The sequence below is a fragment of the Peromyscus maniculatus genome, chromosome 6 (assembly GCF_049852395.1).
Source record: "Peromyscus maniculatus bairdii isolate BWxNUB_F1_BW_parent chromosome 6, HU_Pman_BW_mat_3.1, whole genome shotgun sequence".
In the NCBI taxonomy this organism is placed as follows: Eukaryota; Metazoa; Chordata; class Mammalia; order Rodentia; family Cricetidae; genus Peromyscus; species Peromyscus maniculatus.
The window spans coordinates 24,228,949-24,239,414 of record NC_134857.1 but is presented as its reverse complement, the minus strand read 5'-3'; the positions used below and the strand labels follow the sequence as shown (position 1 = coordinate 24,239,414).

At 42.9% G+C, this 10,466-nt stretch overlaps 1 pseudogene; it reads right to left on the bottom strand.

The window, feature by feature from the left end:
* Nucleotides 1–1,027: 1,027 nt before the first annotated feature.
* On the bottom strand, nt 1,028–2,642 carry LOC121830400 (decreased expression in renal and prostate cancer protein pseudogene; annotated as a pseudogene).
* Between the last annotated feature and the right edge of the window lie 7,824 nt (nt 2,643–10,466).

Below are 10,466 nucleotides of genomic sequence, written 5' to 3'. Positions count from 1 at the left end.
GCCTCTGGGCATATTTACAACAGTGATGCGAATTTAATTAATACTACGTTGCTGGGTTCTCCTCAGCAAACGGATTTCCTCACCTCCCTCCCGTAGCTACCGGGAATCAGGAAGAGAGCCAGCTTGTGCAGATGGCTTGGGCAACTGGCTCTAGAGAACTCTCAACTGCTGGTGTAAGAGGCACTTCACAGAAGCCTTTCTCCTGCTGCTCAGGTATCTGATACCTACCTAAAGGAGGGTCCTCATGGCTACCTCAACTGCAAAGCAGTGGGGGCGAACATCTGGAACCGCTGCTAAGGTTGCACTCCATCCCTTCCCCAACTCTCCCAAATAGAGATCCCAGGCAAGAGAAACCAGAATTTAGAACATTTCATTTCAATAGCAGGTGACCTGGAGACACTGGATATCCAGTGTCTCCACAGGTGGCTTTTTGTCTTCCAAATCCCGTTACCCTGAATGCAGGGAACAGAGTGGTTAAACTCATACATCTGAAGTCCTGTAGGTTTGGATGAAATCCAGATGATGTTAAGGGTTTTCATCTGCAAAATGGGATAAAATAGATTACATGAGTCGAAAGATAATGTGTAAGAAATGTGTCTCACACAGAGAACTGAGGAAGCAGAGTTGTAGTTCTTTTAATGATATGTATAGGTAGAGTAACCTGGAGGGCTGTTGGACTTGTTTTCAGATCCTACAAATCATGTTAACACGGAAGTGGCAGGCTCAAGTCATTGGAACTTTTCCCCGAGTAACAATTTCTGGTGACACTTCAGAGCTAGTTTTGGTTCTACCACACACGGCCAGAGATCCTTTTTCTTGAGGCCAGGATCATCCCTATCTGCCACAGTCCATTTCTCATGGACTTCAGTCAAGAAAGAAAGCAGAGGAAAAAGAAGGCTCATTGGAACGTGAGTCCCAGCTGTGTTCTCCAGACTGTAGCTCCGTTCTACTCTTTCATCTAAGAGACAGCCCCAGCCCAGAACCACAGTGCTGGAAAAACAGAGTGGCCCTGGAAGAAAAAGGGTATTTAAGGGAGTAACATTCCATTTGGGTACATTGTAGCCATTGGAAACACTGGTCTGGGGAAAGCAGCTGGATTTGAACCAGGGAGGCTGCCTGCCCTAGGAAATGGGACCAAACTCTTGGCTACAGGGGCATTCATCATCCTTGGAAAGGAAGCTGGGTTAAGATCCAGGGTCCCTGTCGGCCTTGCAAAAGGAGCTGGGTTGATATCCACAGGGCCTGCTGGAGAAGAGCCCAGGTGCCCAGCAGCTGACCTTGGGAAAGCAACTTGACCCAGGCCAAGTGGACCCGCAGACTTCAGGAAGGCAGCTGGACCTAGACCCTGCAGGCCAGAGGCCCTTGGAAAGTTAGCTTGGTTGGGGGCCTAAGGGCCCAGAGGCTCTTGGGAAAAATGCCGGATTTGAGCCCTGGGGACCAGCAGACCTCTGAAAGATACCTGGATTTGAAGCCAATGTGCTGGAAGACTGAGAAAAGGCAGTTGGGTTCAGTTCTCCTGATCTTGTCCACCAAGCGTGGAAAGGCTCCGGCATTTACCCCCATTGGGCCACCTGGCCCTGAGAAATGAGCTGAATTAGAGCCCATGGTATAGGAGCCCTTGACATGGCAGAGGGATTTGGCCCTGGGAGGCCAATTCCTTGAGAGCTAGGACCTGTGCCTGGGCCTACGGGGCCAGGTACTCTTGTCACGTTAGGTGGGTTTGTGCCCATTTCCAGAAGCCTTCGAGAAAGCAGCTGAATTTGCTCCTAAAAGACCTGCTGCCCTTAGGATAGGGGCAAGATCTAAGCCTTGAGGTCCAAGACCAGAACCTGTACCCAAGAGGCCACCTGCTCTGGTGTTCAGATTTGGGTCTGGGCCTAGGCCACCAGCTCTCGGGTTGGGTCCAAGGCCTGGGCCTAGGCCACCAGCTCTCGGGTTGGGCCCCAGGCCTGGGCCTGGAAACATACCCGACCTAGGAGCTGGGTTTGTACCTAAAAAGCTCGATCTCAGATTAGGATTTGGTCCAGGGCCCAGGCCCACTGGCCTAGGATTAGGAGGGCCAGTACCAGAGGATAAAACACCTGCCCTCAGGTTGGGTACACATCCAGGGCCCATGGGGCCACCACTTTTGGGGTTAGGACTTGCTCCAAGGAGCCCACCTGCCCTTGGGTTGGCCATAGGGCCAGGGCCAGGAAGCCCCCCTAATCTGGGGTTAGACATAGGCCCTGGGCCCGGAAGAGCCCCTGTTCTAGGGTTTAAACCAGGTCCTGGTCCTAGTCCCCATCCCCCAAAGCCACCTGGCCTTGGGAAAGAAACTGCACCTGTCCAATGGCGTTCATCCCTCTTGGAAAGGAAGCCGTGCTTGGGTTATGAGCACCAGCAGGAAAATGTGCTCCATTTGAAGCCAATGAGGCTGATGAACTTGGAAAAGAAGTTGGATTCCTTGGAAATGGAGCCAGGTCTCCACCAAGAGAACCTGCTGCCATAAGGAAAGGATCTGAGTTCACACCCATTGGGTGGCCTGTGTTCATAACAGGCTCTCCCTGTGGTTCCAGGGAACTGTCTAGCCCTCCTGGAGGTGGCAACGGAGCACGAGTCGAAGGAGTTGGCTGCTCTCTAAGGATAATCCGGAGTTCTTTCATACTTTCTTGGGGAGGTTGGTGATAATAGGCTTAGGGCGAGTTTTGAAAAGTACCAGGTGCCAGTGTCTTGACCAAGGTCATCACAGTTCTGCTCCCCAGGAGTGCATTTGACAAGGACTGCAAAAGGTTTCTCCAGATGGATTGTTTTCCCATACAGGTTGTGATGCCCCACGATCAGCACAGAGATTCCCTCAGTGGTTGGTGTAATGTAGGTCTCCCAGGATGTTTCCAGCTAATCTGATCTCCCCCTGTAGTTTGACCAGCATCCATTCTGCCAGGGCTCCAGCCTCCGTACTGGAAATAACAATTTGCACCATGAGCCTTCCTTCTTTAAAAAAGCAACTGAAAAATTGCAATGGGGGCTGCCGAGCCTCCCACCGCCACCGCCGCCACAACGAGCCATATTTACAGGTTTCTTTTTTCTTTTTTCTTTTTTTTTATACCATGGTTCCATTTGTTATCCTCAGGGGATTCACATCTGATCCAAAGAGCTCTTTCAGCAAGGGAGTGTTGTATCTAGAGTCCCCCAAAGATCACTAAGAGACCGATGCAAAAGCAAAGAGTCTTTTTACTATTACAGTTAACTGGGGATTCTCCATTCGTCTGACGCAGCAGCAGAGCAGAAGACACCCGGAGTAGCAATGGAACAGGGTTTTTAAAGCAAGGGGGACTTGGGGCCTACAGACTACATAGGAACCGACTCAGGATTGGTTTATGTGAGTGGCAACCATGTTAATAACTTTAAGAGTTATAGTTATCCATTTTTTGGGTAAGCCTGGACAAGTCTCAGGCTTTGTCCGTGAGCTGCCATGGAGGCTGGCTGGCATGTAACTGGACATATCAAGGGTGAATAATCTCAATTCTCTTAGTAATCCTTTTAGGTTGTTGCTGTTAACACCTGCTTTGTAATTGAAATAACCAAGGCTGGGAGGAATTCAGTACCTTGATCAGAGCTATGTTGAGGCTCATTAAGGGAAAGCTATTTCCTTTTGGTTAAAAAAAAAATCCACTACATCTATGAAATATTGGAGCATTTCGAGGGGACACATCTACAGATCCAAAGCAGCAGGATCTCCAAGAGGAGCCCCAGAGAGAGCCCATTATGGATAGTGTAGAAGAAACCAGAGACTTTGAACCAGACCAATGACTCACAGGAACAAACACTTGCAAGTAAAGATGAATGGGCTTAAGGGTAAACTCACTGAATGGACCACACTACAGCTTCCATGATGAGATTCTTTTCTCTCTGTCTCTGTCTCCCTCTCTGTTTTTTTCTTTTGAATTTTGTTTTGTTTTAGGAGGAGGTTGCATGGACAGAGGGTAGATGAGAGGGGTCAGGGAGGTAAGAGGGATTGGGATGCACAACTCAAAATCCACAAAGAATCAATGAAAGTTAAATAAAATAAAAGTAAATAAGAAAAAAAGTGGAATCTGTTGTTGGTTGTTTTTTCTCTTTTACTCTTTTTGGGGGCCCACTACCCAGCTCCCAAATAAAGCACACACGGAGGCTTATTCTTAATTATAAATGTTCAGCCTTAGCTTGGCTTGTTTCTTACCAGCTTTTCTTAACTTAAATTATCCCATCTACCTTTTGCCTCTGGGCTTTTTCCTTTTCTTTCTTCTGTAATCTTACTTTCATGCCTACTCTGTGACTGGCTGGGTGGCTGGGTGGCTGGGTGGCTGGGTGGTTGGGCCCTGATATCCTCCTCTCCTTGTTTGCTTGCTTGTTTTCCTCTTCTCCCAGATTTCTCTTTTTATTTATTCTTTCCACCTGCCAGCCCTGCCTATCCTTTCTCCTGCCTCGCTATTGGCCATTCAGCTCTTTATTAGACCACAGGTGTCTCAGAAAGTCAAAGTAACTCAGCTTCACAGAGTTAAACAAATGCAATATAAACAAAAGTAACACACCTTAAAATAATATTCTACAACATTCCCCCTTTTTGTCTAAATATAAAGAAAGGTTTTAACTTTAACATAGTAAAAATAAAAAACAGTTATCAAATAAGAATTACATTTACAATATTTTGTCCATTTGTAGTTAGCATATTCAGAGAAAATAATGAATTATCTATTCTATCTTAGTGAATCCAAAGTTTTACACCTAATTTACTTTCTATCATAACCAAGGAAAACTGTAACTCTAATTATCTAGTCTTCAACTCGATCAAAGACCTCAGAAGGAATTAATATTATCTAACAACAGAGACATCTGCCTGGATAGTCACCCAAAGTTCCTCTGCAACATTGGGGCATCCATATTCAGCCTACAGGCCCAGAATATCTGGAAAACTTTTTGGTGAAGCAGAAAATTTGAAGGACTGTTTTGCTTTTGTTGAGGCTCATTAAAGGAAAGCTATTTCCTTTTGGTTAAAAAAAAATCCACTACATCTATGAAATATTGGAGCATTTCGAGGGGACACATCTACAGATCCAAAGCAGCAGGATCTCCAAGAGGAGCCCCAGAGAGAGCCCATTATGGATAGTGTAGAAGAAACCAGAGACTTTGAACCAGACCAATGACTCACAGGAACAAACACTTTGCCTTTTATTGGCAAAGTTCATCAGTTGCTTTCCTCTGTGTCCTGCAGAATATCTGGCAGACTTTCTGTGAAACAGGAATTTTGAAGGACTGTCCTGCCTTGTTTTGGCAAAGTTTAACAGTTTTTTTCCTGTGGGTCCTGCATGTCCAGTCTGCACAGCACATTGTCAGCAATCAAAGGCAAGAGCAGTTTCTTTGCCCAGTGGCTAACCTTGCCAAGACAAAAGCATGCTTCATAAGGAGTTTCTTCAGTGCCCATCATCTTTGAAGTAATTGTGCTGCCAGGAGCAGATGTGTCTCATTGTCATGAAAAATTTTAGGTTAACAGAACATTTTAAATGCTATATTCTGTAAGTCTTTGAAGTGTTTGAAAACCATTCTCTAAAATATATCTCTATATGATCTTGAAAATGTACCTAACATATCTATAAATAACTAGCTACCAACCTGTTTCTTGATTATCTTAAATAGTTTATAATAATAGCTTTCAGAAACTAGAATTTCACCTTACATTTTTAAATGATTTTAAAATAGGTACAATACCTTAAACAAGAGTAGAAACATATATACAAAATGTTGTAACAAAAATAACCTTAAATCTGAATCAATATACAAAAATCATTTAAACAAGAGTAGAAACATATATACAGTATAACAAAAATAACTTTAAATTTGTATCAGTATTCTATATTCTCCTAAAAGAAAACAAATAACCATAACCCACCAATTAACCAAAAGTCTCCTATACCCCTTTTGGGAATGTGGACATTGTGTTCTCAAAACTTCTTCCTGCTGTCTGTGGATAAAGTATCTTAGGGTCCCTGTCAAGTCCTGAGAAGACCAGCTATAATCTTTGTTGAAAGATATCACCTGTCAATATTCAGGAGGTCTCCCTTGATAAAACCTGATCAATATCGTTCCTGAAGGAATCCACAGCCTCTCATCTCCTGTGGAAACAAAACTCAAAAGCATTTTTGGTTTCCATTTGACAAATATATTTTTGACTTCCTTTTAAAAGTTAAGGCATTCCTAGGCCGGGCGGTGGTAGCACACGCCTTTAATCCCAGCACTCGGGAGGCAGAGCCAGGCAGAGCTCTGTGAGTTCAAGGCCAGCCTGGGCTACCAAGTGAGCTCCAGGAAAGGCGCGAAGCTACGCAGAGAAACCCTGTCTCGAAAAACCAAAAAAAAAAAAAAAAAAAGTTAAGGCATTCCTAAAGTATCTAGATTGATTCACTTTAGCACTCCATTTCATGCTCTCGTGTCTCTTAGATGTTATTGTTTGCTTATTAACAATCAAAAAGTTCAAAATTAACACACTATACAGGATCCAGACTCCCTGTGTATTTTCCATCTCACGTGGCTTTTTTCTTTTGTACTACTTTTACTGTCTTTTTAAAGGCTTTATTTTTTGAAACCATTTCTTTTTTATGTGATCATCTATTCCCATTTTTTTCCCTTTCTTAAGCCTATGCACATTGTAAAACACACTGGAACCTGTTTAGAGTTTTTTCTGCCTGGACCTCTTTGACTGCATACCTTTTAGCATTTTTTCACCGTGCGAGCAAACTTGAAACTGCCAACTACACCTGGATAGGTCTTCCACATGTGCACGGCTCTCAGCTGGCTCTGCCCACTTCTGGACTAGGAAAAGTGAAGTCTAAAGCTTGTGGCCCCTGGTTGGAGGTGAAGGACCAGGAACTGCATTCAACCTTCCTAGCTGCAGGAAGCCACAAGCATTTTTGACTTAGCTTACTGTTTCTATTTAGCCATTGCCTGCCAGCTGAACAGCACCCCCTCTTCAAGGAGTTGTGCCCCTTTTCCTTATTTCTGTATTTTCTTCTTTCTTTTTTTTCTTGCAGCTTTCTTATGCCCTACAGGGAAATTCAGTCCCATGTTGGTACACCAAAATGTTTTTCAGCTTTCTATGGCCCCGTGTTATGCACCAAAATGTTGTTTGGTTGGTTGTTTTCTTTTACTCTTTGGGGGGGTCAGCCACCCAGATCCCAAATAAATCACACATGGAGGCTTATTCTTAGTTATAAAAGTCTAGCCTTAGCTTGGCTTATTTCTAGCCAACTTGAATTATCCCATCTACATTTTGCCTCTGGGCTTTTTCCTTTTCTTCTGTATATCTTACTTTTCCTCCTACTCTGTGACTGGCTCTATGGCTGGGTGGCTGGCCCCTGGCATCCTCCTATCCTTATTCTCTTTCTTTTTTTCCTTTCCTCCCAGATTTCCCCTTCTACTAATTCTTTCTGCCTGGCAGCCCCACCTATCCTTTCTCCTGCCTTGCTATTGGCTGTTCAGTTCTCTATTATACCATCAGGTGTTTTAGACAGGCACAGTAACACAGCTTCACAGAGTTAAACAAATGAAATATAAACAAAAGTAATATACCTTAAATTAATATTCTACAATAGGGTCTATCTCTAGCCTTGCCTGGAGCCTAATATTCCAAGCTGCCTCAAATATGTTAATCCAGCTAAGCCTGTTAATCACTTGGGAGAGATCACTCCTCAGGAAGGCTCATTTTCTGTAAGCGAAGTTAAAGGGATGATTAAAGGGAATAATTATCCCTCTAATGAGACAATGCAGCTTTCCTTCACAAAAATTCCACTTTCAATGAAGTCACTTAGGGAGTCACATGGTTTTGCTAAAATCTGTCCAATTTTCTGAATTACTCAGGGTAAGATGCCTTTCTCCCCTTCCTTTTATCTCTTCTGCATTCTTTTGGTTAAAGCATGGACACATTTCCCCAGATGCTTTGAACTTTCTCTTTTCTATGAAATTATTTCCCACCCTCTGCCCACCACCTTCTACCACATCGCTGTTTACAAATGGCACGATCCTCTCTTCTGCAGTTTCCTCCTCCAGGAGCCAGAGAGTGCTCTTTTACTTTAAAACATTAATGCATGCAATTAATAATGTTAATAAAATTGCTCTCAAGCTTTATTCTGAGTCTATTCTTAAATTCTTTTATTAATGTGACTAAGAACCCTGCAAAGAGATTGTAAAATATCAGTAGCAAACTTCTGCCCTCCGGGGTTCTCCCATTGTGCTGTAAGCCTGTATTTAAGACCTCCACTCTCCTTCAATAAATGACATTTGGCATTTAAAGTTAAAAATTTATTTGCATGAATACTGCGAATGTAATCTATGAATACCACAAATGTGATTAATATCATGAGTGTAATTAATGAATATCATGAGTATAATTTAAAAAATAAAAATAAAAATAAAAAAAAGAACCGTGCCACGAGACTTAAACATCCCTAGTAATGTGACACCCCAGATGAGATTCCTCCAAATTCCCAGTAATGCTGTGTCAAAGGCCACACAGCTAGTAGATCAAAGAGTTGGATGTTCTCACCCTGGTGGTTTGATCTGAACTCCAAACTCCTAGACATCGTGTTCCTTATAATAATATCAACTCTGACTCAAACATCTTGTATTCCAGGCTGGGAGCTTCCAGGTGTATTCTTTTTTAATCTCACAAACAATCCCATGTTGTTATTTTCATACCATTTTATGGATATGGTAATAGTAGTACAAAAAATGGAATAATCTCCTGTGGTGGTATTGTGTTCCCCAAAATATTGTGTACCTTAATAAATTTATCTGGGGTCAGAGAACAGAAAAGCCACTAGTTAGGCAGTGATAGCACATGCCTTTAATCCTAGCATTCCAGAGGCAGAAATCCATCTGGGATCTCTGTGAGTTCAAGGCCACATTGGAAACAGCCAGGCATGGTGACTCACGCCTTTAATCCCAGGAAGCAAGCCTTTAATCCTAGGGAGTGATGGTAGAAAGCAGAAAGGTATATAAGGCATGAGGACCAGAAACTAGAAGCATTTGGCTGGTTAAACATTTGGCTGGTTAAGCATTCAGGCTTTTAAGCAGCAGTTCAGCTGAGAGCCATTGGGATGAGGACACAGAAGCTTCCAGTCTGAGGAAACAGGACCAGCTTAGGAATTGGCAAGGTGAGACAGCTGTGGCTTGTTCTGTCTCTCTGATCTATCAGCATTGACCCCAATAACTGGCCTCAGGTTTGATTTTATTAATAAGACTCTTTAAGATTCCTCCTACAATCTCCTTAGGATCATAGATTATGTAGTAGTAGAATTACTATACAAACTCAGAAAGGATATATATATATATATACATATATATATATATATGATTATATATACATAAATACATTGGTTTTTCTTTCTTTATTTATTTGTGTGTGTGTGTGTGTGTGTGTGTGTGTGTGTGTGTGTGTGTGTATGTGTGATTTGGAATTCATGAGCCCTGGGAAAAGACCATAGAATCAATCCCATTATAATCAAAAAATTTATTGATCAGAAACTGTCATTGTGCTAGCAGATAATCAACCAATCTTTTGATTATAATGGGACTGAGTCTACGGTCTTTTCCCAGGGGTCATGAACTTCATAACATGTTTGGTGTATGTGGGGGTACACATGCCAAAACACATGCATAGAAGCCAGAAGACAATTTTATGAAGTGAATTCTCTTCTTCTAACTTTATTTGGGTTCTGGGGCTCAAACTCACATCTTCAGGCTTGTATAGCAAATACTACCAGCTGTCTTGATTTGCTCTAACTGTCAATCAGGTACAACCTCAGATTATCAGGGAAGAGAATCTCGTTTTTGGAACTGCTTTGATCAAACTAGCCCATAGGTATGTCTGTGGGGGATTGTTTTGATTGTTTATTGATATGAAAGGGCCCAGCCCACTCTAGGCCATGCCATTCCCTAGGCATGTGGTCCTGAACTGTCTAAGAAAGTTAGCTGAGCATGAGCCTGCCAGCTAGTCAGCAAGCATCTTTCTCCATGGTCTCTGCCACATTTCTTTGGCTGTGAAATGAGTTCCTTGGTAGGAGGTATTGCTCGCTTTTTTAGTTTTTGAAAAATTATTATTTTTATATTTTGTGTGTTTAGTTGTTTTGCCCACATGTATGTCTATGAATCACATGCATTGTAGTACGCTTGGAGGCTAGAGGAAGGTGTTAGATCCCACTAAGACTGGTGTTAGAGTTGGCTGTTAGTCATCTTGTGGGTACTGGAAATTGAACCCAGGTCTTCTGAAAGAGCAACAAATGCTCTTAACCCCTGAGCCAACTCCCCAGCCCTCAGGTGAAGTTGTATGGAATAGAAAGCAGGCCTGTCTTCAAATTCCTGCCTTAAGTTCCTTATTTGAGTTCCCTCATGATAGACTGTGACCTGGAATTGTCAGCCTCATAAACTCTTTATCTTCTGAAGTTGCTTTTGGTTGGGGT